At 40.8% G+C, this 6278-nt stretch overlaps 1 pseudogene across 1 annotated transcript; it reads left to right on the top strand.

Annotated features, from left to right (window-relative positions):
• Positions 1–1618: 1618 nt before the first annotated feature.
• Positions 1619–2842, top strand: LOC311171858 (dnaJ homolog subfamily A member 1-like; annotated as a pseudogene). The gene has a single exon. The product of its transcript is annotated as a dnaJ homolog subfamily A member 1-like (transcript).
• Positions 2843–6278: the final 3436 nt, after the last annotated feature.

Below are 6278 nucleotides of genomic sequence, written 5' to 3' on the forward strand. Positions count from 1 at the left end.
CCTCAGTTTGCCAAACTAGTGTTGTTGTTCTTGATTTGCAGATGAGGAGACTGAGTTTCTGTGACATTAGAGACCTGCTGAAAGTCGCACGCTTTGTCACTGTGAAGCAGGTCTTAAGTCTAAACTTTCAGATTCCAGGCTGCCTGCCTCTCTGGACCCTCAGCTGCCTTCATTAGTACCCTCCGCTCGCCTGCCCCAGCTTTTGAACAGAATCTAAATGTAATGGATTGCTACTGCAGAATGCCAGGATATTTTAATTTATAGAAAAGAATAATGGGGTTCAGGTGAATGCCCTCTTCTGTATATTCTCTTTGGAATGAGGCTTAGCTTTATTGTCCTTTCACTTCCCGTTAGTTCTAGCTAAAGTGATTCCATAATGACATATAAACCCAAACATGAGTAATTGATGGCAGCCTCAGGAGCTTGAGCAGGATAAAACCAGACCAACTAGAATCTCCGGGGTGAAGAATTAACATTTATTGGTTTAGTGAAATGAATTTATGTCCCAATAAAGCCAGTTACGGACTAGACAGTGATTTAATGAGGTGCCTTCTGTAAAAAGAGCAAATATGAACTGGACTAGGTTGGATTGTAACTGATATACTACCTACTAAGCCAGTTTTGTTCCGAAAAATTTATGAAATTTCCTTAATCCATGAAACTTGAGTTTAACCCATTCTGTTTATAGAATTGAAAGTTGAAGGGAAATTGCATCAGCATTTCTAAAACTATGAACAGTACATTTGGTATAACTCCTACAAGATCAGAACCTTGAACACTATGGAAGCTTGAAGAAGGAAGATGAGGACAAATGATACCATGAAAAAAAAGAAATACTAAATCTGGATATACATGACAGTCTTTAAGTCTAGGGCATTCTTGCTATGGGTTTATAAGCAGGACAGCAAGGAAGAGGAACAGAGAAAGCAGTTCTGGTGCCTTCTCTGGGATAGGGTACTGAGCAAGGAAGGACATCCTGGCTGTTGTTGCTTGGCCATTGGATGGTCCTATGTGCCATTATAAAGCCAAGTCAATCTCTGCACCAACCCCTCCCCCCCAACTCATTGTTGAGAAAACTGAGTAACTGGTTTTATTTGACAATACATTCTTAGGCCCCATACCTGAGTCATTATTCTTTTTCTTTTGTATCCTGTATCTAATCTAGCAGTATATCCCATAGAGTCTACACATAAAATATCTGCAGAATCTGGCCACTTCTCACTATCTCCACATCTAGCTCCCTATTCAGTCACCACTCTCTGTCTGTGCAGCTCTAAAGGCATCCTAAATTGTGCTTCCTTTTTCTATTCCTTTTTTTTTTCACATAGTAACTTCTAATTTATTTATTTTTTGTTACTTCACAGCTGTTTGTATTCTTAATTCCCTGCCCCCTCCCCCAAATTCCTTTATAATCTGATCTTCACACCCCAACCAGAATGGAATGCTTTTAGAATAAAAGTAAGATCCTGCCTCTTCTCCACTCCAACCTGTCAGTGGCTTCCATCTCACATAAAGTAGAGCAAAAGTCATTATTATGGAACTTTACTGAATGTTTGGTGAGAGGCAGAGACATAGAAATGTGCTCCTTCTGGCCTCAGCCCACTCACTGACTTTAAAAATGGTGAAAGAAATCACTTACTATGTTTTGGGAGTCAAACCCAATGTCACCCAGGAAGAACTGAAAAAGGCTTACAGGAAACAGACCTTGATGCATCACCCTGATAAGAATCCAAATTAAGGTGAGTTTAAACAGATTTCTCAAGCTTATGAAGTGCTCTCTGATACAAAGAAGAGGGATTTATATGACAAAGAAGGAGAACAAGCCATTAAAAAAGGTGGTGCAGGTGTTGGTTTTGGTTTCCCATGGACATCTTTGATATGTTTTTTGGAGAAGGAGGAAGCATGCAGAGAGAAAGGAGAAGTAAAAATGTTGTTTGTGCATCAACTTTCAGTAACCTTAAAGGACATATAGTGGTGCAACAAAAAAGCTAGCTCTGCAAAAGAATGGGATTTGTGACAAATATGAAGGCTGAGGTGGTAAGAAAAGAGCAGTAGAGTGCTGTGCCAATTGCCCAGGCACAGAATGCAAATAAGAATTCATCAGATAGGATCTGGAATGGTTCAGAAAATTCAGTCTGTGCGCTTGGAATGCCAAGGCCAGGGGGAATGGTTCATTTCTAAAGATAGATGTAAAAGCTGCTTGGAGGGAAGATAGTTCGAGAGAACATTCTAGAAGTTCTTAAAGGTTTTAAAGAATGGCCAGAAGATAACGTTCCACGGTAAGGGGGACCAAGAACCAGGACTGAAGCCAGGACATATTATCATTGTGTTAGATCAGAAGGATGATGCTGTTTTTATTAGGCAAGACCTTTTCATGTGGATGCATATACAACTGGTTGAAGCATTGTGTGGCATTTAAAAGCCAGTATCTATTCTTGACAACTGAACCATAGTAATCACCTCTCATCAAGGTCACAATGTCAAGGATGGGGATACCAAGTGCTAAACGAGGGCATGCCAATTTGTTGTAGACCATATGAAAAGGGTTGCCTAATGCCTAATCAGCGCTTTTAAACTAAACTTTCCTGAGAGTAACTTTCTTTCTCTTGATAAACTCTCTTTGCTGAAAAAACTCTTACCTGAGAGGAAGGAATTAGAAGAGACTGATGAAACGGACCAGGTAGAACTGGTGGATTTTGATCCAAACCAGGAAAGGTGATGCCATTACAATGGAGAAGCTTCTGGGGACAGTGAACATCTTCCTAGGGTGTTCAGACCTCTTCATGGGGCCATGACTGCTGGCCCCCCTCACTGCTGGCATTTTATATGCAGTAGTAAATGAGTGAAGGACTATTATCAATATGCTCACTACTTGCAATTTTTTTTAATATTCAACTACAGTAGTGTTTTAAAGTTAAATGAAAAATAAACACAAATATGAAAGTTCAAAAAAATGTTGTTGTTATGGCCTGTTATGGCCCTACAGGTTAGGCCCTCTCCTACCCACTTCACACTTTCTGACAGCAACCCCTATCCCCATGTCTCACTTTTTCTGCTGCAGTCCTGCTGGAATCCTTACTGTTTCTGGAAGGCAGCAGCATGCTTCTCTCTGAGCTTTTGTACTAGGGTCACTCTTCTTCCAGATACTTGTGTGGCTCATTGCCTTACCAACTTCATGTTTTGCTCACTGTCACCTTCTCAGCTGAAATCCACATCCAAACCCTTCACATACTCCTAGTTCTCCATATCTAGCTTTACTTTTTCAAGAGCACTTCTTTTATTTTAAAGAGCACATGATATCGAATTCATTTATTATTTTTTATTTATTTTCTGACTCCAATTTGGATATAAGTTCTGTAAGGGCTGGAATCTGTGTGTTTTGTTTACTGCTGCAGTCAAAAGTCTAGGACCATGCCTGATATAGTCAAATGTTTCTTGACTGAATGAATGAATGAAGGGACAAATGAGAAGTCTGCTGAAAGTCATCCTAAAATAGAGTTACTGCTGAGGTAAGAAGCAGGACTAATTCAGCATTTCACAGTCTGATATTTTTGCAGTTTGATTTTTATTATATTTTGTTTTTCACTCTGGAAAGTAAGATATGGTGAATTGAATTTTCTGTGTCTATAAAGTTTTAAGATCTTGTGTAAAATAATTTTAATTAGTTGAATAGAATTTTTATTTAAATGATTACTGTTAAATTTATCTTATTGGGTCCTATTAGAAATTTTGAAATTTGCAACCAAGTGGAATACCATTAGGAAAAATGTACCCTCTCATAATGTCATCACTGACACTGACAAAATATTTGAGCGCCCACTGGGTGCAGAGCACTGGGAAAAAATCCCATTAAATGTGTGGCACATACATCTGTGCTGCTGTGAGGCCAGATGTTCTTGTTGTGGGAGTTTTATGTTTCCAGTGCTTCTAAAAGGGGATGCCAGATTTCATGCATTTAAATTAACTTTGTGAAGAGTGACTTGTGAGTGTAAAATGTGGTCAACAGTGAAGAAAGCAGAAAACAGATTGGTTCAAGTGGAAATATCTTGCAGCACTGGGGATATTTTTTTATTATACATTATCAGGCAAAATGTAGACCAGGAGTGTCATCCTAATTCACATTTGTGTAGCACTGTGCAGCTTACCAAGTACTTGCTTACAATAGATCATCAGAAGTGTATAGTCACTGGGAAAAGATTTAAGGGAGAGCAAAGGACTGCTTGTCCCTTGTTTTTCCCTCAGTCTTTTGTTCAGAACGTTTGAAAATTACTCCTTGGAGTCACTCCTTTGGGTATGTATTTTAACACTGTTAAGGAAGAGAACTTGTAAGAATTAGATGAGAAGTGCAGCCCCTTTGTCCAGAACAATGTTCGCATTCACTTGTATGTACAATTTTGCCTGTAATTTTAGAGAATTTATAAATTCTGAAATTCAGATCAAGAGTCTCCAGGTGAGGGCATTGTGTTTCCAGAGACCCAGATTAAATTGTTCCTGGCTGAACAATCACATTAAGCTACAAACGTTTGTGACCAGGCTGGTATGAGATATTGACCTGTCACATCAAGAACATGGGACACTAGAAGGACAGACTCAAGGGGATTGTAGTACATCCCCTGAGGGACAGGCAAGGAGAAAGTTGAAGTAAGTAGAGAGAGAACACAGCGAGTGAAGCAGGTGTCTCCAGAGACCTGCTTTCTCAATGTAATTTCTCTTCTGGGGCACCTTTCCTCACTGCCTTCCAGCTGCCAAGCTTTCCTCGGAAGCTAGGATAACCTGTCTGTCTCCCTTCTGCCTTCTCCTGCACTCAGTCATTTCTCCCGAGGGCCAGTCAATTGCTGAGAAAGCCCCAAGAGAAAGAGCGACTCCCCAGTGAAAATGAAGAAGGTGTGAACAGATCATAGAGGCACTGGAGTGGGATCTGACAAAGGCAGTGACATCACGGAAGCAGAGCTGTGTAATTGGATGTCATTGTATGTATTTCAAAACATATTCTCCAGGTATCCCAACTTCCTGGGGAGATGAAAAAGACTCTTTCAGTATGAAAGCTTGTTACATCTCAAAGAAAGCATGCCAGCATTTCCCAAGGACAGAGCAAGAACGTAGTCACAGAGCTACAAAAGGGGAGGACTTTGACAGCTCCTGCCACAGCTGGAGGGAGCTTTAGATTTCTGTTTCGTGTCCCTTCCTCTTCTGTAGCTTCCCAAGGTAGGTGAGAGTGGTCTGATGAACAGTGTTTGGCTTGTGGAGGTTGATGCCCTGTAGTTTGGGCCCAGATGCACTCTGGAGAAAAATGCTGATTCTCCATGTTTTCTCTGCTGCTAGAGGAGGATAATAAAAGCTTTTCCCCCCTCTCCTCTTGGGGACTTGGTGAAGATTAATTAGATGCTGCCTGTGAAGTGTTTTAAGCTCTGGCAGAGGAAGGTGCTAAGCATTATTTCTAAAGTTAGTTTCTTTAACCCATTCTGTGAATCAGGGATCGCCATTCATCCATTGGAGTCTGGGTGGATGTTTCCTATTCTCCAAAGTGAAATGCCTAGTAGGGTGGTAGTGGGGGTTTGATGATGGAAAGGTGGGTGAATTTAATCAATTCATTTCAAATGGGAGATCTTTTTATGAATTGTGGGTTTTGGTTGAACACACTGAAGGAGATACCAGACATGGCTAGGACCAGAGCAGGGCACTCTCTCTGGGACTTCTTATCTCTGGGGTTGGTGAGGAAAGAAGGGGGCATCATGACTGAGACTGTGGAGCCAGACACCTCAGGATGGGAGTTTCTGCCTGGCTTTAAGCAAGGCAGAGGGATGGACTAGGAAAAGTTGACTGTCCTTGACCAGGCCATTTGTTGTCAAAACTAAGATAGAGATCTGTGGATGAGAAGTTGTACCCCAGAATCTCCCTGTGTGTGGTAAGCCCCAGTGTGAGAAGGGTCTTCTCATGGATTCTTTTCAAATCAACTTCCACACGTCAAGCGTTTGGCATAATCATATATCTGTTCAGAACAGAGGGAATATCCTTCATTAATTTATTTAATAACATTTAGTGGGCATTATAGTTGGTCATAGTGCTAAGTACTGGGGATACAGCTGTGATTAAGGTAGCCAAAGTCCCTGTGTCCACGGAGTCTGCCTTTTAGTAGGAGAGATAGCCACTAAACAAATACCTTGCCCTATTGACCTATACCAGAATGTAAACTCTACAATGGAAGGTTTTAAAAAATTATTATTTGTTTTGTTCATTGCTATAGCCCAGTACTGGACTAGACCCTGATAGTTACATAG

The sequence above is a fragment of the Talpa europaea genome (assembly GCF_964194135.1).
Source record: "Talpa europaea genome assembly, chromosome: 6".
Lineage (NCBI taxonomy): Eukaryota > Metazoa > Chordata > Mammalia > Eulipotyphla > Talpidae > Talpa > Talpa europaea.